Source organism: Mustelus asterias, chromosome 26 (assembly GCF_964213995.1).
Source record: "Mustelus asterias chromosome 26, sMusAst1.hap1.1, whole genome shotgun sequence".
Taxonomy (NCBI): Eukaryota; Metazoa; Chordata; class Chondrichthyes; order Carcharhiniformes; family Triakidae; genus Mustelus; species Mustelus asterias.
In genome coordinates this window covers 47,555,813-47,583,442 of record NC_135826.1, presented here as the reverse complement: position 1 = coordinate 47,583,442, position 27,630 = coordinate 47,555,813, and the positions used below count along the sequence as shown (strand labels likewise).

The 27,630-nt window shown below is 46.4% G+C and overlaps 1 protein-coding gene across 2 annotated transcripts in view; it reads left to right on the top strand.

The window, feature by feature from the left end:
• The window catches only part of LOC144479679 (repulsive guidance molecule A-like), a 123,100-nt gene that overhangs the window by 21,031 nt on the left and 74,439 nt on the right, over positions 1-27,630 (top strand). Inside the window, exon 3 of one of the 2 annotated variants that reach the window (XM_078198694.1) lies at positions 22,396-22,468. The exons of the other annotated variant lie outside the window; for it this stretch is intronic. The gene's annotated coding sequence lies outside the window, so the exon portion shown is untranslated. The remainder of the gene's footprint in view (positions 1-22,395; positions 22,469-27,630) is intronic. 2 annotated transcript variants of the gene reach the window in all.

The following is a 27,630-nucleotide window of genomic DNA, read 5'->3' as shown; positions in this document are numbered from 1 at the left end:
ATACAGTAAGAAGTCTCACAACACCAGGTTAAAGTCCAATAGGTTTATTTGGTAGCAAATACCATAAGCTTTCGGAGTGCTGCTCCTTCGTCAGATGGAGTGGAAATGTGCTCTCAAACAGTGCACAGCGACACAAAATCAAGTTACAGAATACTAATTAGAATGCGAATCCCTACAGCCAGCCAGGTCTTAAAGGCACAGACAATGTGGGTGGAGGGAGCATTAAACACAGGTTAAAGAGATGTGTATTGTCTCCAGACAGAACAGCTAGTGAGATTCTGCAAGTCCAGGGGGCAAGCTGTGGGGGTTACTGATAATGTGACATAAATCCAACATCCCGGTTGAGGCCGTCCTCATGTGTGCGGAACTTGGCTATCAGTTTCTGCTCAGCGACTCTGCGCTGTCGTGTGTCGTGAAGGCCGCCTTGGAGAACGCTTACCTGAAGATCCAAGGCTGAATGCCCGTGACTGCTGAAGTGCTCCCCCACAGGAAGAGAACAGTCTTGCCTGGTGATTGTCGAGCGGTGTTCATTCATCCGTTGTCGTAGCGTCTGCATGGTTTCCCCAATGTACCATGCCTCGGGACATCCTTTCCTGCAGCGTATCAGGTAGACAATGTTGGCTGAGTTGCAAGAGTAGGTACCGTGTACCTGGTAGATGGTGTTCTCACGTGAGATGATGGCATCCGTGTCGATGATCCGGCACGTCTTGCAGACAGAGAGATCCACAGTGCAACCGAAGAGGAAAGAGTCGAATTGGACTCCTCCGGAAGGCCGCTGCCCTCGACTTGACATGTATGCCCAAGCCATCAGGAGGTGCGTCAACACCAAATTCATCAGCCGCACTCACAAGACAGCACCGAACATGACCCAAGCACAATGCAATGCCATCTGCGCTCTCAAGACCAACCGCAACATTGTCATCAAACCAGCAGACAAAGGAGGGGCTATCGTCATACTGAACAGAACGGATTACTGCAAAGAAGTGTACCGACAACTGAACAACGAGGAACACTACAGACAGTTACCCACAGATCCGACCAAAGAACACACCCGTCAACTCAACACTCTGATCAAAACCTTTGATCCGGACCTTCAAAACACCCTCCGTGCTCTCATCCCACATACTCCACGCGTTGGAGATCTCTACTGCCTCCCAAAGATACACAAGGCAAACACACCCGGCCATCCCATCGTTTCAGGCAATGGAACCCTGTGCGAGAACCTCTCTGGCTATGTCGAGGGCATCTTGAAACCCATTGTACAAAGAACCCCCAGCTTTTGTCGTGACACTATGGACTTCCTACAGAAACTCAGCGCACATGGAGCAGTTGAACCAGGAGCACTCCTCGTCACAATGGATGTCTCGGCACTCTACACCAGCATCCCCCACGATGATGGCATTGCTGCAACGGCCTCAGTACTCAATGCCGTCAACTGCCAGTTTCCAGATGCAATTTTACAACTCATCCGCTTCATCCTGGACCACAATGTCTTCACCTTCAACAACCAGTTCTTCATCTAGACACACGGAACAGCCATGGGGACCAAATTCGCACCTCAATATGCCAACATCTTCATGCACAGGTTCGAACAAGACTTCTTCACCGCACAGGACCATCAACCGATGCTATACACTAGATACATCGATGACATTTTCTTCCTTTGGAGTCATGGTGAACAATCACTGAAACAACTATATGATGACATCAACAAGTTCCATCCCACCATCAGACTCACCATGGACTACTTTCCGGAATCGTTTGCATTCTTGGACACACGCATCTCCATTAAGGACGGTCACCTCAGCACCTCACTGTACCGCAAGCCCACGGATAACCTCATGATGCTCCACTTCTCCAGCTTCCACCCGAAACACGTTAAAGAAGCCATCCCCTATGGACAAGCCCTCCGAATACACAGGATCTGCTCGGATGAGGAGGATCGCAACAGACACCTCCAGACGCTGAAAGATGTCCTCATAAGAACAGGATATGGCGCTCGACTCATCGATCAACAGTTCCGACGCACCACAGCGAAAAACTGCACCGACCTCCTCAGAAGACAAACACGGGACACGGTGGACAGAGTACCCTTCGTCGTCCAGTACTTCCCCAGAGCGGAGAAGCTACGGCATCTCCTCCGGAGCCTTCAACATGTCATTGATGAAGATGAACATCTCGCCAAGGCCATCCCCACACCCCCACTTCTTGCCTTCAAACAAAAAGCAACCTCAAACAGACCATTGTCCACAGCAAACTACCCAGCCTTCAGGAGAACAGTGACCACGACACCACACAACCCTGCCACAGCAACCTCTGCAAGACGTGCCGGATCATCGACACGGATGCCATCATCTCACGTGAGAACACCATCTACCAGGTACACGGTACATACTCTTGCAACTCGGCCAACGTTGTCTACCTGATACGCTGCAGGCAAGGATGTCCCGAGGCATGGTACATTGGGGAAACCATGCAGACGCTACGACAACGGATGAATGAACACCGCTCGACAATCACCAGGCAAGACTGTTCTCTTCCTGTGGGGGAGCACTTCAGCAGCCACGGGCATTCAGCCTTGGATCTTCAGGTAAGCGTTCTCCAAGGCGGCCTTCACGACACACGACAGCGCAGAGTCGCTGAGCAGAAACTGATAGCCAAGTTCCGCACACATGAGGACGGCCTCAACCGGGATGTTGGATTTATGTCACATTATCAGTAACCCCCACAGCTTGCCCCCTGGACTTGCAGAATCTCACTAGCTGTTCTGTCTGGAGACAATACACATCTCTTTAACCTGTGTTTAATGCTCCCTCCACCCACATTGTCTGTATCTTTAAGACCTGGCTGGCTGTAGGGATTCGCATTCTAATTAGTATTCTGTAATTTGATTTTGTGTCGCTGTGCACTGTTTGAGAGCACATTTCCACTCCATCTGACGAAGGAGCAGCACTCCGAAAGCTTATGGTATTTGCTACCAAATAAACCTGTTGGACTTTAACCTGGTGTTGTGAGACTTCTTACTGTGTTCACCCCAGTCCAACGCCGGCATCTCCACATCTTAATATCTAGTACCAGCACGTCTTTCGGACTGTGGGAGGAAACCAGAGCACATGGAGGAAGCCCATACAGACACAGGGGAGAACATGCAGACTCCACACAGACAGTGACCCAAGCTGGGAATCGAACCCGGGTCCCTGGGTCTGTGAGGCAGCAGTGCTAACCGCTGTGCCACCATGCCACCAACATTGTGCATAGTCACGCAAGTATGCAGCTTAAAGGGAACATTGATCACCAGACTTCCGACCACACTCCTGTGCATTATATGAGGTGCTTTGAAAACTCCCAATGTGCAAGGGGATGATTACGCATGGATTATATTAGTGGACCTCTTGAAGAGAAATAAAAATGACTTTCGAAACAAAAGTAGCAGCCCACAATCTAAGATATAAATTTGCTGTAGTATTCAGCTGTGTTGAATGTTAGATGTGATTCCGTGATTGGACAGCACCTGCTGACCAACCCCAAATGTGCTAAGAATTACACCAACAATCATTTCAATGTTATCAGTCGAGCTCAGAATGTGACTCACTTACGTTTGCTGGAAGCTACCTTTATTCGTACACAGGAACCTGTCCTTTGCAGGTGAAAGGAATGAGTTCAGGCACTGCACCATTTGGAATTAAGGAAAAGACTGAAGAACAATTGTATCTTGGTGCATTCTCCATGACAACACCTCAACCAATCAAAGGCAACTTGCCAGCCAATCAGCACCCTTTTCTCACGCAGTATAAATTGTTGCTCCCTTTGAAATTTGGCATTCTTGCAGCTGTCCTGATGAGTGCAAGAGGAAAAGCTTTGGTCAAATGTTTCTTTTTCAGCAACACTCTAATTTTATATATTTTCAATCCTTTTAAATGGGGACATCTGAAGTGTGAGAGATATACACTGCAACAACAGTAACTTGCTTCAATATACCACTTGAATACGTAAAGCACCCCAAATCACTTCACAAGACCATGTATCAAACATGTTTTGGCACCAAGCCACATAATGGGATATTAGGACAGGTAACGAAATCCTTGGTGAAAGTGTTAAAGAATATCTTAAAGGAAGAAGGACTGGTAGAGAGATCAATGTGGGGAATATCCGAGCTCCGGATACTCCAGATTCCTCCCACAGTCCGAAAGGTGTGCTGGTTAGGTGGATTGGCCACGCTAAATTCTCCCTCAGTGTAGCCGAACAGGCGCCGGAGTGTGGCGACTAGGGGATTTTCACAATAACTTTATTGCAGTGTTAATGTAAGCCTACTTGTGACACTAATAAATAAACTTAAATAAACTTAAACTTAAATCTGCCATCCTTACCCGCTCTGGCCTACATGTGACGCCAGAGCCACAGCAATGTGGTTGATTCTTAACTGCCCTCTGAAATGGCCAAGCAAGCCACTCAGTTGTGTCAGCGTTGCAAGAAGGCAGCTCACCACCACCTTCTCAAGGGTAACTAGGGTAATAAATGCAGGCCTGCCAGCGATGCCCATCTCCCACGAAAGAATAAAATAAAAATGGCCAAAAATGTTGGGGGGAAAGTCAGGATGTGCTCGAAGCTAGATTTGGAGGATGCTACTGGGACTTGATGGTTTGAGTTATAAGGAGAGGCTGGATAGACTGGGACTTTTTTCCCTGGAGCGTAGGAGATTTAGGGGTGATCTTATAGAGGTCTATAAAATAATGAGGGACATAGATCAGCGAGATAATCAACATCTTTTCCCAAAGGTAGGGTAGTCTAAGACTAGAGGGCATGGGTTTAAGATGAGAGGGGAGAGATACAAAAGGGTCCAGAGGGGCAATATTTTCACACAGAGGGTGGTGAGTGCCTGGAACAAGCTGCCAGAGGTAGTAGTAGAGTCGGGTGCAATTTTGTCTTTTAAAGAACATTTAGACAGTTACATGGGTACGATGGGTATAGAGGGATATGGGCCAAGTGTGGGCAATTGGGACTAGGTTAAAAAAAGGGCGGCATTGGCAAGTTGGGCCAAAGGGCCTGTTGCCGTGCTGTAAACCTCTATGACTCTAGGAGTGCAGAGATCTCTGAGGGTTACAGATCTGGAGAACATTTGAGAGGCAGGGAGGGGGCAAGAACATGGAGAGAATCTATAAATTGAGACATTGTCAAACGGAGAGCCAGCAAGGCCAGCGAGCGAACACACATATATATAATTATTATCCTGGGCAAAATAGCACTGCCTTGCAATGAGAGGCAAGTGTGTTAAGAAGCTCTGCCTGCCACCGGATCCTACTGTAAGCAGGTAAGTCGGTGTCAAATTCGGAAGCAATCAAACCTAGAGAAAACTCTCACACGTCATATAGAAGGGCACAGAGCAAAGTCGACTGGTGCACTGAAAGCTACGTAAAACATTCAGCACTTTGGGGGTTAATAGGTCTGTGGAAATCGTGTTTAATATTTAATTTCAAAAATATTATGAGGAATTTACTGCCGCTGCTATCACCAGGCGTGAGATTTTACAAGCACGCAGGATAACTCAGCTTTGTTGACACAGAAAGCTGTACTTATTTTTTGAAGGCGCCTCAGAAGCTAGCTGCCTTCGTTAACCACTTAACCCAAAATAACTAAACTTAATTAACCAGTATCGGCGACAGAAGCAATGAGGTTGCTAGATTGTTGGTAAGTTTTTAAAACTACTGGTTACCATTCAGTGATTTGAGTTGATTTATTATTGTCACATGTATTAATATACAGTGAAAAGTATTGTTTCTTGCGCGCTATACAGACAAAGCATACCGTCCATAGAGAAGAAAGCGAGAGGCTGCGGAATGTAGTGTTACAGTCATAGCTAGGGCATAGAGAAAGATCAACTTAATGCAAGGTAAGTCCATTCAAAAGTTTGATGGCAGCAGGGAAGAAGCTGTTCTTGAGTCAGTTGGTGCGTGACCTCAGACTTTGTATCTTTTTCCCGACGGAAGAAGGTGGAAGAAAGAATGTCTGGGGTGGGTGGGGTCCTTGAATATACTGGCTGTTTTGCCGAGGCAGCGGGAAGTGTAGACAGAGCCACTGGATAAGAGGCTAGTTTGCGTGGTGGACAGGGTTTCATTCACAACCCTTTGTAGTTTCTTGCAATCCATAGTGGTTTTTCCATGGATTGGCCATTGAGAAGGCTGTTTTGACATCTGCAATGGTGACCTTAGGTACAGGTGGGTGAATGAAACAGCTGTGATGGAAATATGTTAAAGAAATTACAGAGATCCTGACACAGCCCCCAGCCCCCACCAGCGAGAACACAACCAGGTTGGGGAAACCCCCCCAGACCAACCCTCTTCAGTTGGCAAATTTTTCCCCCACAACACTCACTGCAGTTGTCTTAGGTGAGCCACCGAGAGGAACAGGTACCTTAGGCGCCATAGCAATGGACCAAAGAGCAAAGAAAATTACAGCACAGGAACAGGCCCTTCGGCCCTCCAAGCCTGCACCGACCATGTTGCCCGACTTAACTAAAACCCCCTAAGAGGGACGGCGCAATGTGTGGCGAGATCTTGCGGGGGGGGGGGGGCACAGAATCTGTATGTTGTAAACAGTTAAAGTTTAAGTTTATTTATTAGTGTCACAAGTAGGCTTACATTAACACTACAATGAAGTTACTATGAAAATCCCCTAGTTGCCACACTCCAGCGCCTGTTCGAGTACACTGAGGGAGAATTTAGCATGGCCAATCTACCTAACCAACACGTCTTTCGGACTGTGGGAGGAAACCGGAGCACCTGGAGGAAACCCACGCGGACATGGCGAGAACGTGAAAACTCCACGCAGCCAGTGACCCAAACTGGGAATCGAACCGGGGTCCCTGGCGCTGTGAGGCAGCAATGCTAAACACTGTGCCAACAGTGTGCATGAAAAACAAGAGTGTGGACAAGCCTGCAGAAGTAGAACTGTTCAATGTGAAGCATAATGCGGGAGAAACAACTAGGTGTTTTAGTGCAGCTTGCCATCCCTACAATTATCCTTTATTGTCTAATAAAGTCTTTAAAGATCCACAGTCAGATTTGGCAGCTGGGTCGAGCAATAACTCAGTAGTCATTACAGAACAATTTGTTTGCTATCTGTTGTTTCCTTCTTGCCTCTAGGCTGCTGTCCGTGGCGAGAGGTTGGGCCTCTTTCTGTATCCCTTTGACAAACAAGCCCATAATTGCCGCTTGTGAAGCTCTTGAAAGAGAGGCGATAGCTGAGATCGGCGCGCACACTGCAAGCCTCTGATTCAGGCTTGTCCAGAGTAACTGATCCCTTTGTAGGCTGCGCAGGCCCGATCGTGAGAGAGAGAGAGAAACCATAATTGGAGGGTTGCGATTGTGTAGAAAGTTAAAAGGTTTTGCTTGTTGAGGTTACATTAATCACAACCCGCTCTGATCTGGCAGAGGCAGACTTGTGGGAAATGATCTTTGGTTAAATCCCTGCAGCTTGCTTGCGCTGAGTAACTGGGCTGTCATTCATTGCAATCAGCCAACCTACTCACCACACTCTCTTAACAGCTCTTCATACATTCAGGGTCAGCCTGTAGCTTGTACCTCACTGGCACATGGGTTAAGGCCTAGATTTACATCGAGTCGCGTTGACCTGGGCGGCACGGTGTCACAATGGTTAGCACTGCCGCCTCACAGCGCCAGGGGCCCGGGTTCGATTCCAGCCTCGGGTCACTGTCCGTGTGGAGTTTGTACGTTCTCCCTGTGTCTGCGTGGGTTTCCTCCGGGTGCTCCGATTTCCTCCCAAAGTCCAAAGATGTGTGGGTTAGGTGGATTGGCCATGGTTAATATGCATGGTTGGAGAGATAGGGTGGGAGATAGGGCCGAGGCAAGATGCTCTGTCAGAGTTGGTGCAGACTTGATGGACCAAATGGCATCTTCTGCACTGTAGGGATTCTGTGACTCTCAAGCCATAGAATCATAGAATCCCTGCAGTGCAGAAGGAGGCCATTCAGCCCATATTGTGCACCAACCACAATCCCACCCAGGCTCTATTCCCATAACCCCATATATTTACCCTGATAATCCCCCTGACACTAGGGTCAATTTAGCATGGCTAATCCATCCAACCCACACATCCTTGGAGTGCAGGAGCAAACCGGAGCACCCAGAGCACCAGATGTGAGGCTCACTGGCCTGTAGTTCCCAGGCTTTTCCCTGCAGCCCTTTTTAAACAAAGGCACAACATTTGCCACCCGGACACAGGGAGAATGTGCAAACTCCACACAGACAGTGACCTGAGGCCGGAATCGAACCCGGGTCCCTGGCACTGTGAGGCAGCAGTGCTAACCACTGAGCCACCATGCAGACACTGAGCCCTTTGTAAATAGCTGACAGATCCCATTTCCAGGATTCCCGACTCCATTCCTGGGTTAATTCCTGACAAAAGCCTGTATCTGATACCCTTTATGTCATAGAGTCATAGAGATTTACAGCATGGAAACAGGCCCTTCAGCCCAACTTGTCCATGCCGCCCTTTTGTTTTTAAAACCTCTAAGCTAATCCCAATTGCCCGCATTTGGCCCATATCCCTCCATACCCAGAGTGCCCATGTAACTATCTAAATGCTTTTTAAAAGATAAAATTGTACCCACCTCTTTTACTACCTCTGGCAGCTTGTTCCAGACACTCACCACCCTCTGTGTGAAACAATTGCCCCTCTGGACACTTTTGTATCTCTCCCCTCTCACCTTAAACCTATGCCCTCTAGTTTTAGGCTCCCCTACCTTTGGGAAAAGATATTGCCTATCTACCTTGTCTATGCCCCTCATTATTTTATAGACCTCTATAAGGTCACCCTTCAGCCTCCTACGCGCCAGAGAAAAAAGTCCCAGTCTATTCAGCCTCTCCTTATAACTCAATCCATCAAGTCCCGGTAGCATCCTAGTAAATCTTTTCTGCACTCTTTCTAGTTTAATAATATCCTTTCTATAATAGGGTGACCAGAATTGCACACAGTATTCCAAGTGTGGCCTTACCAAATGTCTTGTACAACTTCAACAAGACGTCCCAACTCCTGTATTCAATGTTCTAACCAATGAAACCAAGCATGTTGAATGCCTTCTTCACCACTCTGTCCACCTGTGACTCCACTTTCAAGGAGCTATGAACATGTACCCCGAGATCTCTTTGTTCTGTAACTCTCCCCAACGCCCTACCGTTAACTGAATAAGTCCTGCCCTGGTTCAATCTACCAAAATGCATCACCTCGCATTTGTCTAAATTAAACTCCATCTGCCATTCGCCAGCCCACTGGCCCAATTGATCAAGATTCCGTTGCAATTGGAGATAACTTTCTTCACTGTCCACTATGCCACCAATCTTGGCGTCATCTGCAAACTTACTAACCATGCCCCCTATATTCTCATCCAAATCATTAATATAAATGACAAATAACAGTGGGCCCAGCACCATCGGGTGGATGGAGCTATTACAAGGGGGCATAACTATAGGGTTCGTGGTGGGAGATACAGGACGGATATCAGAGGTAGGTTCTTTACGCAGAGAGTGGTTGGGGTGTGGAATGGACTGCCTGCAGTGATAGTGGAGTCAGACACTTTAGAAACATTTAAGCGGTTATTGGATAGGCACATGGAGCACACCAGGATGATAGGGAGTGGGATAGCTTGATCTTGGTTTCAGATAAAGCTCGGCACAACATCGTGGGCCGAAGGGCCTGTTCTGTGCTGTACTGTTCTATGTTCTATGTTCTATGATCCCTGAGGCACACCACTGGTCACAGGCCTCCAGTTTGAAAAACAACTCTCTACAACCACCCTCTGGCTTCTGTCAAGAAGCCAATTTTGTATCCATTTAGATACCTCGTCCTGGATCCCATGAGATTTAACTTTATGCAACAACCTACCATGCGGTACCTTGTCAAAGGCCTTGCTAAAGTCCATGTAGACAACATCAGCTGCATTGTCCTCATCTACCTTCTTGGTTACCCCTTCAAAAAACTCAATTAAATTTGTGAGACATTATTTTCCACTCACAAAGTCATGTTGATTGTCCCTAATCAGTCCTTGCATCTCTAAATACCTGTAGATCCTGTCTCTCAAAATACCTTCCAACAATTTACCCACCACAGATGTGAGGCTCACTGGCCTGTAGTTCCCAGGCTTTTCCCTGCAGCCCTTTTTAAACAAAGGCACAACATTTGCCACTCTCCAATCTTCAGGCACCTCACCCGTGACTATCGATGATTCAGATATCTCAGCTAGGGGACCCGCAATTTCCTCCCTAGCCTCCCACAATGTCCTGGGATATACTTCATCAGGTCCCGGGGATTTATCTACCTTGGTGCGCTTTAAGACTTCCAGCACCTCCTTCCCTGTAATATGTGCACTCCTCAAGACATCACTATTTATTTCCCCAAGTTCCCTAACATCCATGCTTTTCTCAACAGTATATACTGATGAGAAATATTCATTTAGGATCTCACCCATCTCTTGTGGATCCGCACATCGATGTCCTTGTTGATCCTTAAGAGGCCCTACTCTCTCCCTTGTTACTCTTTTGCCCTTTATGTATTTGTAGAAGCTCTTTGGATTCTCCTTTGCCTTATCTGCCAAAACAATGTGGCCAGTGCCATTGCGAGGTTAGGTATGTCAAGCTCCTCTTATAAAGTGGGCTAGAAAGAGGTAATGTACACGGCACCTTAGAGAAATCATAAGCCCTAGTTTGCATCAGGGAACCTTTAAAAAGGTATGCTCAAAAGTGATAAGAGCAAAGAACAAGGAACAAAGAAAATTACAGCACAGGAGCCCCTTCGGCCCACCAAGCCTGCACTGACCATTCTGCCCGTGTGAACTAAAACCCCCTACTCTTCCGGAGACCATTTCTCTCTATTCCCATCTTATTCATGTATTTGTCAAGACGCCCCTTAAAACTCACTATCGTATCTGCTTCCATTACCCCCCCTGGTAGCGGGTTCCAGGCACCCACCACCCTCTGCGTAAAAATCTTACCTCGTGCATCTCCTTTAAAACTTGCACCTTAAACCTATGCCCCCTAGTAATTGACTCTTCCACCCTGGGAAAAAGCTTCTGACTATCTCACTCTGTCCATGCCCTTCAGAATCTTGTATAACCTACACTGATGTTTAGGTTAGGTGGATAGGCCTAGGGAAATGCGCGGTTAGGGGGATAGGGTGGAGGGGTGGGTTTTGGGCAGGGTAAGGTTCTCTTTCGGAGAGTTGGTGCAAAATCGATGGGCTGAATGACCTCCTTCCGCACATTCTATGATTCAGTAGATTCAATGGATTCTCCACTGAGAGAACAGCCCTGCAAAGCTCCCCGAGATGCAACGTGAAGCATCCTTCCTCCAGGTCGGGCCAGCGCTGCCAGTCTGAACGTTTTGTTTGCCCACCTCAGTCCAGCCCGTCAATGGCCCACAGAGGAGGTGGGGGGGGTGGCGGTTGGGGGGGGGGGGGTGAGACCAAGAAAGTGGCCCCTCCCACTCCAGCGAGCCACCCCTCCCCCTCCCCACCATCACAGAATAAGTTTAAACGTTAGCCTTTAGTCAGCTGCAAAGGGGGAAATAAACCCTTCCACTCGCAAGCTGCCGTGTGTTTAAGTTGCGAATGTTTTCCACACGCAGGCTCCCTGACACAAAGATGTTCTGATGATGGATAGATTCTGTCGAGTTACAGGCGAGGTAATAATGTATCTATTGAGAGCTGGTGGCAGAATGGAGCCATTCATGAGAGCTAAAGTGGGAGGAGACCCAATGAAATATTTCCCATAAACTGGTCTCAGTGGATATTTAAAAATGAGGCCCTTTAACAGGTGGCAAGGAATACATCTCCGTCTCAGGGAAAGAGTGTGTGTGAATGTACATGTATACATGTATTCGTGTGTGTGTTAATGTTTATTTGTGTGTGCGTTACAGGTTAGCGTTTTTAAAGATTTGTTCACGTGGGTATCGCTGGCTGCCCCCGCGTTTATTGCCCATGCCCGAGGGCATTTAAGAATCAGACTCTGATCTGGAGTCACATGTAGGCCACACCAAGTAGAGACATAGAAACATAGAAGCTGGAAGCAGGAGTAGGCCTTCGAGCCTGCTCCACCATTCATTTTGATCATGGCTGATCATCAAATTCAATATCCTGATCCCCCCTCTTCCCTCCATATCCCTTGATCCCTTTAGCCCCAAGAGCTATATCTAATTTCTTCTTGAAATCAGGCAATGTTTTGGCCTCAACTATTTTCTGTGGTAGTGAATTCCACATATTCACCACCCTCTGGGTGAAGAAATTTCTCCTCATCTCAGTTCTGAAAGGTTTACCCCGATCCTCAAACTAAGTCCCCCTAGTTCTGCACTCCCCCACCATTGGGAACATTCTTTCTGAATCTACCCTGCCTAACCCTGTTAGAGTTTTATAAGTTTCTATGAGATAAGGATGGCAGATTTTCTTCGCTAAAAGGCATTAGTGAACCAGATGGGTTTTTACAACAATCCATAAGACCATAAGATATAGGAGCAGAATTAGGCCATTCGGCCCATCGAGTCTGCTCCGCCATTCAATCATGGCTGATAAGTTTCTCAACCCCATCCTCCCGCCTTTTCCCCGTAACCTTTGATCCCCTTACCAATCAAGAATCTAAATATCTTTGTCTTAAATACCCTCAATGACCTGGCCTCCACAGCCTTCTGTGGCAGTGAACTCCACAGATTCACCACCCTCTGGCTGCAGAAATTCCTCCTCATCTCGTTTCTAAAGGGTCACCCCTTTACTCTGAGGCTGTGCACTCGGATCCGAGTCTCTCCTACTAATGGAAACTAATCAACAACGGTTTCATGGTCATCTTTAGATTTTTAATCCCAGATTTTTAAATTGAATTCAAATTTCACCATCTGCATGGTGGGGTTCGAACCCGCATCCCCAGAGTGTCTCTGGATTACTAGTCCAGTGACAATACGTTACGGCACTGCCTCTCCACGGAGGGTCTGGAGGAGCCATGGGGCTGGGTACAGGGTATGGGGCGGCAATGGGTTGGCACCTGAAAACCAAACCTTTAAGATGCCTGCCTGCACATCGGAATTTCAGTCATGGTTGGCAAGGAAGATTGCCAGGTAGAGGGGCTGCCTGGGCAAAAGGTTTGCCAAGAGGCTCCATAACTGTGTTCAACATTTTTTTAAAAGGAATAAAGCAGTGTAGTAAGTGCAAGGATTGGTAACCACCAGTTAGTGCAACAAAGAGTCATGGTTTATTTACACACACATTACAGTTATTTACAGTATTGTCCTGATGTTCCACTTCAAATCTAAAATCCATTCTGCCTACAAAATCCCACGCTCTGCACCAAGATCCCCACGCTCTTTCCCCATTGGGCAATCAGATCACATGATCCTCCTGATGTATATCCATTAAAGGGATCCTGTGAGTGTGAGGTTCTGCGTGTATGTGGTTTCATATTTGTGCATTTCTGTGCATGTCTGCATGATTCTGTGTGTTTTTGTGTGTGTGATTCAGTGTGCAAATGAGTCTACGTGTGTGCAGCTGTGTGTGCATGCATGTGTGATTCTGTGCGTGTGTATGTGTGTTTCTGTGTGTGCATGTGTGTGTGTTTGCATGTGCTTGTGCGTATGCTTGTGCGTGTGTGTATGCATGTGTGTGTTTGTGTGTATGTGCATGTGTGTGTATGTGTGTGTACTTGTGTGTGTGTGCTTGTGTGTGTGTGTTTGTGCGTGTGTGTGTGTATTTGTGCATGTGCGTGTTCATGTGTGCGCATGCTTGTGTGTGTTTATTCATGCACATGTGTGTGTGCACGTGTGTGTGTGTGTGTACATGTGTGTGCTAGTGCATGTATGTGTGTGTGCGTGTGCATGTGCATGTGTGCATGTGCGTGTGTGTGTGCGTGTTCTTGAACCGTTGCAGTCCATGTGGTGTACGAGTGATCAATGAATCAATCTAGCCTCTGATTCCTTTCACTGTCAGGTATTCCACCAACACTTACTGATGAATGAACATGAGGGCAGACTATTGGAGGCCTGTGTTAGAAGCAGAAATGGATCTAGCCCTGCGGAGAAGCGTACGATTGGAAGAGATAAAGCTAGGGAGACAATAAAATAGAAAATCATCAAATAGGAATAATTGTTGATTTCACTCCGTGTTGGAAATAGCGATAATAATTGTAATAATTCTTCTTGTGATGCCCCCTCCCGATCCCACCTCCCGTCCGCTCATGTCCAGTTGCTCGCTGCTGAGTAAGAGGCTAAAACACGCGGCCATTTTCACTTCCAACAATAATAACCAGAACTAAGCTCGGCACAGCCTCACGGGATCAAGCTATTCTCGCTGTGGGATTTAAACATCAGGCGTCAGGCTAGAATTTCTAAAATTCAGAGAGTTTGATTGGTTAATCTTCTTGGGCTTTCTGAGAGCAAGTTAAGGCTCTATAAAGGGATCTATTGGTGAGGCCCAGTTTCACATGAGGACAGCACGCAGTCCCCAAATAATATTAGTTATTTATAGCATTTGCCAGCGGTATGTTATGACTAACCTATTTTTGGGTTTCTTTATTCATAAAGTAATTTTAACTTTTTATGAGCCAGTGACTCATGTCTCATTAAGCTTTATTTCTTTAACCTGAATCTAGCTGCTGTGTTTCTATCTGGGGAAAGGGGGATGCCTATAACTCCGCAAAGACATTTAATTTCTAAGGAGATTCCTGTTAGGACATCAGATCAGAAACTCCAAGGGACTTTAAGAAGCCAGACAAGACCCCAACTATATTTCTATTTTGGCATTAGTGTGAAAATAAGATGTTTCAATCCAGGTGTGATTCTAATGACAAACCAGGGTGCTTTTATCAAAACAAACTTTATTTAGCAACACAATTTATTTATAACGAATGAATTAGCTTAACTTTTAACAATTGAACAATACTTAAACATTCTTAACTGCTAACCTATCACTATGAGTTCCAATCAAGCAATCTTTCTCTTATAGATTTCAACCCCTCTTTATAGTTAGTTAGCAAAACACAGGCATACTTGCTTGTCACTTAGGTTAACATGCCTGGAGCTTTCAGAGCGCCTGTGGAAAGAGACACAGAGAGACCCTGTTTTCATCTGGCAGCCCAGGCAGCAACTGCTTGTATTTTAAAATGAAACTAAAATCTGTTCTTTCCTGCAAGCTTAGTTCCTCCTATTAATCATGTGACACTGTCCCTGTCAATCAAGCTAATCAAAACTCAACTTTAAAACCCCAGATGGAACCTAAGTAAACATAAATGCATTAACTCTACTCAAACAAACACCCATGTCTAAAATGAGTACTTATCTTGCTCTCCCAGTAAAGGTTTTCCCAAGACAAACCAGCACCCTGAAAACAGGCTGAATTCTAAACATACCCCATATAGGAAACATGATATAAATGTATTTCTTAAAGGCACAGTCTCATCACATCCCAATGATTAAAAAGAAATTCCCTCTTTTAAGTTATTCTACCTTCTATTCCTCCTCACCGATAACAATAACAACTTGGTGCCTTTAATGCACTAAAAAGCCTTAAGGCACTTCACATCAGAGTTAGAGAACCAAGCCACAAAAGTAGATATTAGAGCATAGGGAAGATAGGATTTGGAACTAGATCGCTGTTCCTGCACTGTCACTGGGTCACATCCTGAAACTCCTGAATGGGACTCTGGGTGTAACTACACCACATGGACTGCAGCAGTTCAAGAAGGTGGCACACCACCACCTTCTCAACTAGGGAGAGACAGTAAAGAAAGGAGAGGAGGTGAAGGAGAGAATTAGTAGAAAATTTCCCAAAATGATATGGGTTTTTTACGGACAGAGTAACGAACTATAAGAACAAACTGTTTCAGGTGAGTTGGAAACATAGAAACATAGAAGGAAGGAGCAGGAGGAGGCCATTCGGCCCTTCAAGCCTGCTCTGCCATTCATTACGGCCATGGCTGATCGTCCAAATCAATAACCTAATCCTGCTTTTTCCCCATAACCTTTGATCCCATTCACCCCAAGTGCTATATCCAGCCACCTCTCGAATACATTCAAATGTTTTGGCATCAACTACTTCCTGTGCTAATGAATTCCACAGGCTCACCACTCTTTGGGTGAAGAAATGTCTCCTCACCTCCGTCCTTAATGGTCTACCCTGAATCCTCAGACTGTGATCCCTGGTTCTGGACTCCCCTGCCATTGGGAACATCCTTCTTGTATCTACCCTGTCTAGTTCTATTAGAATTTTATAAGTCTCTATGAGATCCCCCCCTCATTCGTCTGAACTCCAGTAAAAACCAAAGGATACAGATTTAATCTAATTAGTGAAAGAACCACAGATGAGATGAGGATAATTTTTCTTTTACGCAATGAGTTATGATGATCTGGAATGTCCTGTCTGTAAAGGTGGTAGAAGCAGATTCCATAGTAGTCTTCTAAATTAAATGAGAGATTCACTTGAAACGTTCCAAGATCTTTGAGATCCTTCAACTACAACCCCTTGTGCAGTCCCAATCCAAGTTGCTTCACGGCCATGCCTTCAGGTGCCAAGGCTGCAAGCTCTGAAATCCCTTCCCTGAAACGTTTTGCCTTTCTTTGCTCTGTTAAGAGGCTCCTTAAAACCTACTTCTTTAACCAGGTTTTTCGGTCATCTGTGCCTAATATCGTCTTAGATGGTTCCACGTCAAGTTTTGCTTTACAATACCCCCCTGGATCACTTTGGGACGGGTTTATTATGTTAAAAATGCTGTGTAAAGTACATGTTATTGTTCCTGTAGTCACAGTTGTGTGATAGGAATCATGACAATCATTTCGTACAAAACCGAGTCCCACAAACTGTCAAGATGCAACGACCAGGACCGGAATGTTCCAGCCTCACCTCGGGAACGAAGCAGAAAGGGTTGAGAGCTTCATGTTTTTAGGTGTCCAGATCACCAACAACCTGCCCTGGTCCCCCAATGCTGACACTATAGTTAAGAAAGCCCCACCAACGGCTCTCCTTTCTCAGGAGACTAAGGAAGTTTGGTATGTCAGCTACGACTCTCACCAACCTTTACAAATGCACCATAGAAAGCATTCTTCCTGGTTGTATCACAGCTTGGTATGGCTCCTGCTCTGCCCAAGACCGCAAGGAACTACAAAAGCCCAATCCATCTCGCAAACCAGCCTCCCATCCATTAACTCTGTCTACACTTCCCGCTGCCTCAGCAAAGCAGCCAGCATAATTAAGGACCCCACGCACCCCGGACATTCTCTCTTCCACCTTCTTCCTTCGGGAAAAAGATACAAAAGTTTGAGGTCACGTACCAACCGACTCAAGAACAGCTTCTTCCCTGCTGCTGTCAGACTTTTGAATGGACCTACCCTGCATTAAGTTGATCTTTCTCTACACTCTAGCTATGACTGTAACACTACATTCTACACTCTCTCGTTTCCCTCTCTATGAACGGTATGCTTTGTCTGTATAGCGCACAAGAAACAATACTTTTCATTATATGCTAATACATGTGACAATAATAAATCAAATCAAATAAAAATCAAATCACCACGGTGTGTCTCCTCGGTGACGGTTGCGGAGAACTATTTAAATCTCTATTCAGTCAGATGGGACCATAATATCTCACAAGGCATAGGGGGCCGTGGAATCCTGGCCCAGGTAATCTATTTTTAACGCTGGTCCTGGGAGAAGACTCTGCCCTTCAGTCCAGCTGAGACAGAGCAGATGGTTTAACATCTGGAATGGCACGGTGGCACAGTGGTTAGCACTGCCACCTCACAGCACCATTCCCGGCTTGGGTCACTGTCTGTGTGGAGTTTGCATGTTCTCCCTGTGTCTGCATGAGTTTCCTCCGGGTGCTCCGGTTTCCTCCCACAGTCCGAAAGATGTATAGGTTAGGTTGATTTGGCCATGCTAAATTGTCCCTTAGCATCAGGGGGATTAGCAGGATAGATGTGTGGCATTGCCATGGGATCTGGGTGGGATTGTTGTCGGTAAAGGCACTTTGGGCCGAATGGCCTCCTTCTGCACTACAGAGATTCTATTCATTCTCTATGGTCTCACCCCAAAGACAGCACCTGCACCAGTTGAGCACTCCGTGGGAGTGTCAGCCTAGATAGAATCCCTGCATTGCAGAAAAAGGCCATTTGGCCCATCAAGTCTGCACCGACTCGCTGAAAGAACATCCCACCCAGACCCTCTCCTCTGCCCTAGTCACCTACCACCACACATTTGCCATGGCCAATCCACTTAACCTGCGCATCTTTGGACTGTGGTAGGAAACCGGAGCACCTGGAGGAAACCCACACAGACACGGGGAGAATGTGCAAACTCCACAATGGCTGTCACCCAAGGCTGGAATCGAACCCGGGTCCCTGGTGCTGTGCCGCCCTTAGATTATACACTGAAGTCTTTGCATCAGGACTTGAGCTCACTGAGGTGAGGGTGCATTTCATGAGCACCCCTCAAACTCATGAACACGAGCTGATTTTCCATCCTCTTCTCCGTATCCTAGATGCATTGAAGCTAATAGGCTACATCTCCAGCAGAAGTTACTTCACTCAGTGCAGATCAGGAACAAACCCTCTGAGAGCTTCCTGGCTTACTTCCACCTCGGAAAGACAGCAATAACAAATAGGCCATTGGGGAAAAATATTGATTCAATCCAGTCTGAACCCTTCAAACCCAAGGTTGGAAAGATCTTCTTCAGATTCCAATTGTCTGATTTCATCCTCAATCCATCAAATCCAGAATGTTGACTAAATCCAAATGGGTGAAGTTTCGGTCCAGAAGAGACTTTGCAAATACTTTTTTAAAATTCCTAATCTGATGTACAGGAGAGCGACACGCAGGACTGAACAGTGTCAAGCCTTCACATTGGTATTTATTAGTCACGGGCGACTGTGCTACAACTTGCCTGCATTATCAAATGGGAGTTCCAGCTGTGTCCAACTCAAACCACATGTTAGCCACTCCAAAACTAGTTCAAAAAGAACTCTACAGGTACTCACAGGGCAACTCTGTTGTAGCCCTTCAGTTAGGTTATAGATATTGGTGTACAGGAAAAGACCAGTTTGCCCATTAATGTCTGCCCACATGGCCCGCCCCCCAATCCCCACAACATGGCGGAAAGTGTACCTCAACCCTACTGTACATATAATTCCAACAGTCATTCAATCCTCTGGGTCTGAAAGCAAACTGAAAAAAACTGGAAAAAAAGGATTACTCCGTGAAGGCTTTGTCTCTTCCAATATTGTCCCAAATTTTGATTTGATTTGATTTATTATTGTCACGTGTATTAGTACACAGTGAAAAGTAATGTTTCTTGCGCGATATACAGACAAAGCATACCATTCATAGAGAAGGAAAGGAGAGAGTGCAGAATGTACCGTTACAGTCATAGCTAGGGTGTAGAGAAAGATCAACTTAATGCGAGGTAGATCCGTTCAAAGGTCTGACAGCAGCAGGGAAGAAGCTGTTCTTGAGTCGGTTGGTACGTGACTTCAGATTGTTGTATCTTTTTCCCGACGGAAGAAGGTGGAAGAGAGAATATCCGGGGTGTGTGGAGTCCTTGATTATGCTGGCTGCTTTGCCGAGGCAGCGGGAAGTGGAGACAGAGTCAGTGGATGGGAGGCTGGTTTGTGTGATGGATTGGGCTTCATTCATGACCTTTTGTAGTTCTTTGTGGTCTTGGACAGAGCAGGAGCCATACCAAGCTGTGATACATCCAGAAAGAATGCTTTCTATGGTGCATCTGTAAAAGTTGGTGAGAGTCGTAGCTGACATATCAAATTGGAAACCACCATATCAGAAGTCTTTAATCCCTAAGTTGAGTCAACTTCAATGTCTCCCCCTCAAAAATTATTGACTTCTTGGTGGGTTTCTTGCCAAGGAATACAGAAACAGGAGAAAATCGCTTTGGAGGGTTGTGGTACAGAGGATAGCGTCCCTGCCTCTGAGCCAGAAGCTCCAGGTTTGAGTCCCACTATATGGCCAAGGAAGGTACGTTCATAACGCAGTCAAGTTTATTATTTATTAGTCACAAGTAAGGCTTACATTAACACTGCAATGAAGTTACTGTGAAATTCACCTAGTCGCCACACTCCGGTGCCTGTTCAGGTCAATGCACCTAACCAGCACGTCTTTCAGAATGTGGGAGGAAACCGGAGCACCCAGAGGGAACCCACGCAGACACGGGGAGAACGTGCAGACTCCACACAGACAGTGACCCAAGCCGGGAATTGAACCCGGGTCTCTGGCGCTGTGAGGCAGCAGTGCTAACCACTGTGCCACCGTGCCGTCAAACAAGTGCGTCAACCTGCAAATCCTTCCAAACACGCCAATGGCTGGCGGTAAGAGTGGGAGTGAGTCCTGATCAGCCACGCTTGATGTGGTATGGCGCCCCCTCAAGCTATAAACTTCTGGCAACCGACCAGCGACCTGTACCAGGAATAACAAAACAGACAAAGGTTTACCTTAATAACCGTTAGGTGTGGGAAGAGAATTGAATTGGAGAAGATCATTTAACCCCTCCAACCTGTGCTGCTGTTCAGTTAGATCACACCTGATCCATCTCCTAACTCCCTCGACCACCTTGAATCAACAATCCCATGTCTGACAAAAGGCCAAGTATATCAGGTTTGAAATGTGAAATTGTTCTAGCCTCAGTGCTTCTTTGCAGGAACCTTCCGGCTGTTCACACCGTATTGAATTCTCTAATTCCGTTGCGGTGAACGAAGATCTGGCTAATCGCCAAATCCTCCATCCTCGCCTGCAGCAGCGGCAGGGCAGGAGTGGCCGGAACATTCCAGCTCTTGTCTAACTCTAATTTTAAGGTTCTGTTCTGGACTTCTCTACAAGAGGAAATATTTCCTCTCTCACTACCCCTTGGCAAAGTAGCCAGCATAATCAAGGGTCGAGAGCTTCATGTTTTTAGGTGTCCAGATCACCAACAACCTGTCCTGGTCCCCCCATGCTGACACTATAGTTAAGAAAGCCCACCAATGCCTCTACTTTCTCAGAAAACTAAGGAAATTTGGCATGTCAGCTACAACTCTCACCAACTTTTGCAGATGCACCATTGAAAGCATTCTTTCTGGTTGTATCACAGCTCAGTATGGTTCCTGCTCTGCCCAAGACCGCAAGAAACTACAAAAAGTCGTGAATGTAACCGAATCCATCACGCAAACCAACCTCCCATCCATTGACTCTGTCTACCCTTCCCGCTGCCTCAGAGAAGCAGCCAGCATAATTAAGGACCCCACACACCCCGGGCATTCTCTCTTCCGCCTTCTTCCGTCGGGGAAAAGATACAAAAGTCTGAGGTCACGTACCAACCGACTCAAGAACGGGTGGCACGGTGGCACAGTGGTTAGCACTGCTGCCTCACAGCGCCAGGGACCTGGGTTCAATTCTGGCCTTGGGTCACTGTCTGTGTGGAGTTTGCACGTTCTCCCCATGTCTGCGTGGGTTTCCTCCGGGTGCTCCAGTTTCCTCCCATGCTCCAAAGATGTGCGGGTTAGGTTGATTGGCCATGCTAAATTGCCCCTTAGTGTCAGGGGGACTAGCAGGGTAAATACATGGGGTTATGGGGATAGGGCTTGGGTGGGATTGTTATCGGTGTAAGCTCGATGGGCTAAATGACCTCCTTCTGCACTGGAGGGATTCTATGATTCTAACAGCTTCTATCCAAATGCCATCAGACTTTTGAATGGATCTACCTCACATTAAATTGACCTTTCTCTACACCCTAGCTATGACTGTAACACTACATTTTGCACCTTGTCCTTTCCTTCTCTATGAACGGTATGCTTTGTCTGTATAGTGCGCAAGAAACAATACTTTTCACTGTATACTAATACATGCGACAATAATAAATCAAATCAAATCAAATCAACTCAGAGTCAAGTCATTGTGGCGATAAGGTAAGAAACATTTCTTCATCCTGAAGTGTGGAACACTCTCCCACAAGAAAAAATTATCCAAGCTCATTTGATAACTTTAAATCTGAGATCAATGAGAACTTTTGCCAGCAAGCAAAAGCAGCTGAATGCCATTCATCTCTTTGAGAGGCAGGACAGACATGAGGGACCGAATGGCCTAATCCCGTTCTCACATCAAGTTCTTTGATGTGCAAAATCTGTAGCGATGCTTGTCTTTATTCGGGGTGTAGTCTCTGTCGCTCTGGTTCTTAATAACATTCCCAGTGACCCCTGCCCAACCGCCCACCCGCCCCACCACCCCCAACCGTCCCCAACCCCGGTGTTTGATCAGGTATAAAGAAACAGTCGAGAGGGAGGGCTTAAACACTAGGAAAAACATCTTTATAGAAGAGGATTAAACTCTGAAGCAGTTGTCATTTTTGTGTGTGTGTAAACCAATCCTTGTCTTTTCAAGCCCAGCGACTGCCAAAGGAAAGTCTTCTACCTGAGTCCAGGTGCAGGTCACGAAGGTCGGCCTGCTCACCCAGGTAAAGCCTTGAAGAGAGGGGCTTTATTTTAACTTTGTTGAATCTAAGTCGGCTTTTGGGGGCTTCAGTTACATCTGGAGAGCAAATGTAAAGGTTGTTTGTTATGTTTTGAGAATCGGAGATTTGCTGCAGTTATAAAACTGCTGACTGACAGTTTGACATCTCCACTGCATTTTTAAACCAGCTCCTTCAAAAAGAAACACATCGCTTGTTCAAAAACAAAAAATTTCTTCCCAGAACTTATTGAAAAAAGAAATCTAATTTCTCCAATGCAGGAATCATTGTTGCGTCATATTTTTTGTTGACAGTCAAAGGCATTTTGCTGAGATACATGCAATGTGGCACAGTGGTTAGCACTGCTGCCTCACAGCGCCAGGGACCTGGGTTCGATTCCGGTCTCGGGTTACTGTCTGTGTGGAGTTTGCACGTTCTCCCCGTGTCTGCGTGGGTTTCCTCCGGGTGCTCCAGTTCCTTCCCACAGTCCAAAGATGTACGGGTTAGGTTGATTGGCCATGCTAAAATTGACCATAGTGTCAGGGGGATTAGCAGGTTAAATGTGTGGAGTTACGGGAATAGGGCCTGGATGGGATTGTTGTCGATACAGACTCAATGGGCCGAATGGCCACCTTCTGTACTGTAGGGATTCTCTGATTCCATGATGATTCACTGAGACTCAAAGAATCATAGAATCCTACCGTGCAGAAGGAGGCCATTTGGCCCATCAAGTCTGCACCGACTCTCCGACAGAGCATCTTAACCCGGCCCTTTCCCCGCAACCCCATGTCTTTACCCTACTAATCCCCTAACCAACACATCTTGGGATACTAAGAGGCAATTTAGCTTGGCCAGTCCACCTGACCTGCACGTCTTTGAAGTGCGAGAGAAAACAGGAGCACCCGGAGGAAACTCAAAGAGGAGAACATCTTGAAAAATTGCAAACCCAATCAAAATTAAGAGAGTCAGGGCTTAATTTTCATTATGAGATAGATTGCAAATCCACTGAGATGAAGAGAAGTGCAATCAGCTCTTTTTTCATTTGACTTTCATTAGAGGCTAGGAATACTGTGCGGGTAACACACCTCCTGACTCCCCAAAGCCTGTCCACCATCTACAAGGCACAAGTCAGGAGTGTGATGGAATACTCCCCACTTGTCTGGATGGGTGCGGCTCCAACAACACTCAAGAAGCTCGACACCATCCAGGACAAAGCAACCCGCTTGATTGGCACCACATCTATAAACATTCAATCCCTTCACTACCTACGCTCAGTAGCAGCAGTGTGTACTATCTACAAGATGCACTGCAGCAACTCACCAAAGATCCTTAGACAGCACCTTCCAAACCCACAACCATTTCCATCCAGAAGGACAAGGGCAGCAGATACATGGGAACACCACCACCTGCAAGTTCCCCTCCAAACCGCTCACCATCCTGACTTGGAAATATATTGCTGTTCCTTCACTGTCGCTGGGTCAAAATCCTGGAATTCCCTCCCTAACAGCATTGTGGGTCAACCCACAGCATGGACTGCAGCGATTCAAGAAGGCAGCTCACCACCACCTTCTCAAGGGCAACTCCAGTGCACACCCCTCAGGCTAAATGGATGATCCTTTAAAACAGAAATGAGGAGGAATTTCTTCAGCCAGAGAGTGATGAATCTATGGAACTCTTTGCCACAGAAGGCTGTGGAGGCCGGGTCATTAAGTGTCTTTAAGACAGAGATAGATAGGTTCTTGATTAATAAGGGGATCAGGGGTTATGGGGAAAAGGCAGGAGAATGGGGATGAGAAAAAAATCAGCCATGATTGAATGGCGGAGCAGACTCGATGGGCCGAGTGGCCTAATTCTGCTCCTATGTCTTATGGTCTTATGGTCTAACTAGGGATGGGCACTAAATGCTGTCCCACAAGTGAATAACAAAAGAAAAATTGACTCGGTAAAGGATTTCCTTTTCCAAGGAAGCAGTGAGTTTACCTATAGCTGTATTCGAATATGTACTAAACAATTTGCAGTGCTGCTGCCCTAGATTCTTGGCTGTGTCTGCGTTTCAGCAAAATTTGGCTTCGCCACGGTCCTGGAGCAGCTCACTCACTGGATCTCTGTAGAGAGTTACAATCTAAAACCAGTGTTTTGTTCTCGGGTCTCTCTTGGTAGTGTCGTAACCCTGCACTGAATAAAGGTGCCTGAGTCGGTGCCTGTGATTCACCCCTCAGTTAATTCCTTTTTCCATCTCTGCCTTCCTGCAGAGAATTCCCTGGTTCCCACTTGGCAAATTTCGATCCTGAAATGATGGTCACTTGCCAAGTGGAAAGCAAGAATTTCACACTGGAAAGCGGAGATGTAAATATAAGCTTTATTAAATAGTTGCAATTTAATAGGAATATTTTCACTTGCTACATAAAAGCTGGGATAACTGGCTCTGCTTGCCAATAATATTTTGCCCTGGCTCTGTAGTACCCAGGAGTGAGGTTAGTGAGTGTAAGTCCCATTCCCAGAGATTTAAGCACATCATAAATTCATGGAGTGGGATTTTTCAGTCCTTCCTGCAGCGGGATCTTCCAGTCCCGCTAAAGGCACCCCCTCCCCGTGGCAAGTTCCCCGACCGTATGGCCGGCAAGCAACACAAATGGCCACTGATGGCACGGTGGCACAATGGTTAACACTGCTGCCTCACAGCACCAGGGACCCGGATTCAATTCCCGGCTTGTATCACTGTTTGTGTGGAGTCTGCACGTTCTCCCCGTGTCTGCGTGGGTTTTCTCTAGGTGCTCTGGTTTCCTCCCACAGTCCAAGGTGCATAGGCCATGCTAAATTCTCCCTCAGTGTACCCGAACAGGCGCCGCAGTGTGGCGACTAGGGAATTTTCATGGTAATTTCATTGCAGTGTTAACGTAAGCCTACCTGTGACACTAATACAACAAATGAACGGAACTTTGGCAGGATCGGGAGATCGCACCAGCAGCCAATGACAAGCCTCCTCTACTGCTGGAAAACACATCGTGGGGGCGGGGGGTTGAAAAATCCCGGCCATAAAGTCATAGAGTGAGGCCGTTCAGGCCAATGAGTCCATACTGGCTCTCTGTAGAGTAATCCAGTCAGTCACATACCCTCTTGCTTTATCTCCATAATCCTGCAAGTTTATTCCCTCTCAAGGGCCCATCCAATTTCCTGTTGAAATCATTCATTCTCTACAACTCCAGAACCCTCACAGGCAGCAAGTTCCAGCTTCCAGTTAAACAGAACTCACTGGGTAAAAGGTATCTTCCTCACAACACCCCTGGATCTTTTACCTAACACTTTATCTCTATCCCCTATTCTCAGTGTGATCAGTATTTAGGTGTCCAGGTCACCAAAAACCTGTCCTGGAACCCCCCCCCATGCCGACACTATAGTTAAGAAAGCCCACCAATGCCTCTACTTTCTCAGAAGACTAAGGAAATTTGGCATGTCAGCTACAACTCTCACCAACTTTTCAGATGCACCATAGAAGGCATTCTTTCTGGTAGTATCACAGCTTGGTATGGCTCCTGCTCTGCCCAAGGCCACAAGGAACTACAAAGGGTCATGAACGAAGCCCAGTCCATCACGCAAACCAGGCTCCCATCCATTAACTCTGTCTACACTTCTCGCTGCGTCAGCAAAGCAGCCAGCATAATCAAGGACCTCACACACTCTGGACTACTCTCTTCCACCTTCTCCCGTCAGGAAAAAAATACAAAAGTCTGAGGACTCAAGAACAGCTCCTTCCCCGCTGCCATCAGACTTTTGAATGGACCTACCTCGCATTAAGTTGATCTTTCTTTACACCCTAGCTATGACTGGAACACTACATTCTGCACTCTCTCCTTTCCTTCTTTATGAACGGTATGCTTTGTCTGTACAGAGCACAAGAAACAATACTTTTCACTTTATACTAATAGATGTGACAATAATAAATCAAATCATATCAAATCAAATCCTGTCAAGTCCCCTCAGGATCTTGTATGTTGCAATCAAGTCGCCTCTTACTCTTCGAACTTGTCAATCGGAACAATCAAGAACTGGGGACACAGTTTAAAAATAAGGAGTCTCCCCTTTAGAACAGAGACAAAGAGAATCTTTTCTCTCTCGGAGAATCACAATGTATTTATCTTGCACAGCAGTGAAGGCTGGGTCACTGAAGGCTGAGTTAGACAGATTTTTCACTGACAGGGGATTGGAGGGTAATGGGGTATGGAGAGGAAAGTGGTTTAATGGAGAGGCCATGATTTAATTGAGTGACAGAGTGCAGGCTCGAGGGGCCAAATGGCCTACTCCTGCTCCTAATTCTTGTGTTCTTATGTCCTTCGAGCCAAGAACCACCTGCCTCACATGTGATTGAGCCTGGAGGTCACCTGGAGGTCACACTTTGGGCTTATCGTCTGAACATTCTGTGAGATTTATATCCCTTAAAGGTTGCTTGTGTCTAATCCATTAAAGTTAAGGCAACGGTGTCACAATATTCCAGTGACAAAATTGTACTAAGAATTGCACAACTTCCACTAAAAGGGTAAAAAGGGCATTGTGAAAGTCATTGAATTTGTTTGAAAATCAACAATTGATGCATTAAAACTGTGAGACAGAGAAGTGAAACATTTCCAGGCTGGTCCAGGTAGACTCAGTGGTACATGGAAATGAAAAACTCTTGCAAAGCACCTTTGTCTCTGTTATGTATTGTAAAACAATGTATCTCTGTGTGCTTAGTCACATGACATGCTGTGACATCACTGGGGGCATTCACATTGTTCTATCCCTCCTCCATTTTAGATTCTGATGGGGCCTATTTGAATAAACTGATCCGTTTGTTAAGTAATCCACAGTGTGGCTACCTATTCTTATGCTCTTTGCTGTAGTAGAGGCCAATTCATAGAATCCCTACAGCCCATTTGGCCCATTGAGTCTGCACCAACCACAATCCCACCCAGGCCCTATCCCCATAGCCCCACCTATTTACCCTAGCTAGTCCCCCTGACACTAAGGGTCAATTCAGCATGGCCAATCAACCTAACCTACACATCTTTAGAGTGTGGGATGAAACCAGAGCACTCGGAGGGAACCCACGCCCACATGGGGAGAATGTGCAAACTCCACACAGACAGTCACCCGAGGCTGGAATTGAACACAGGCCCCTGGCGCTGTGAGAC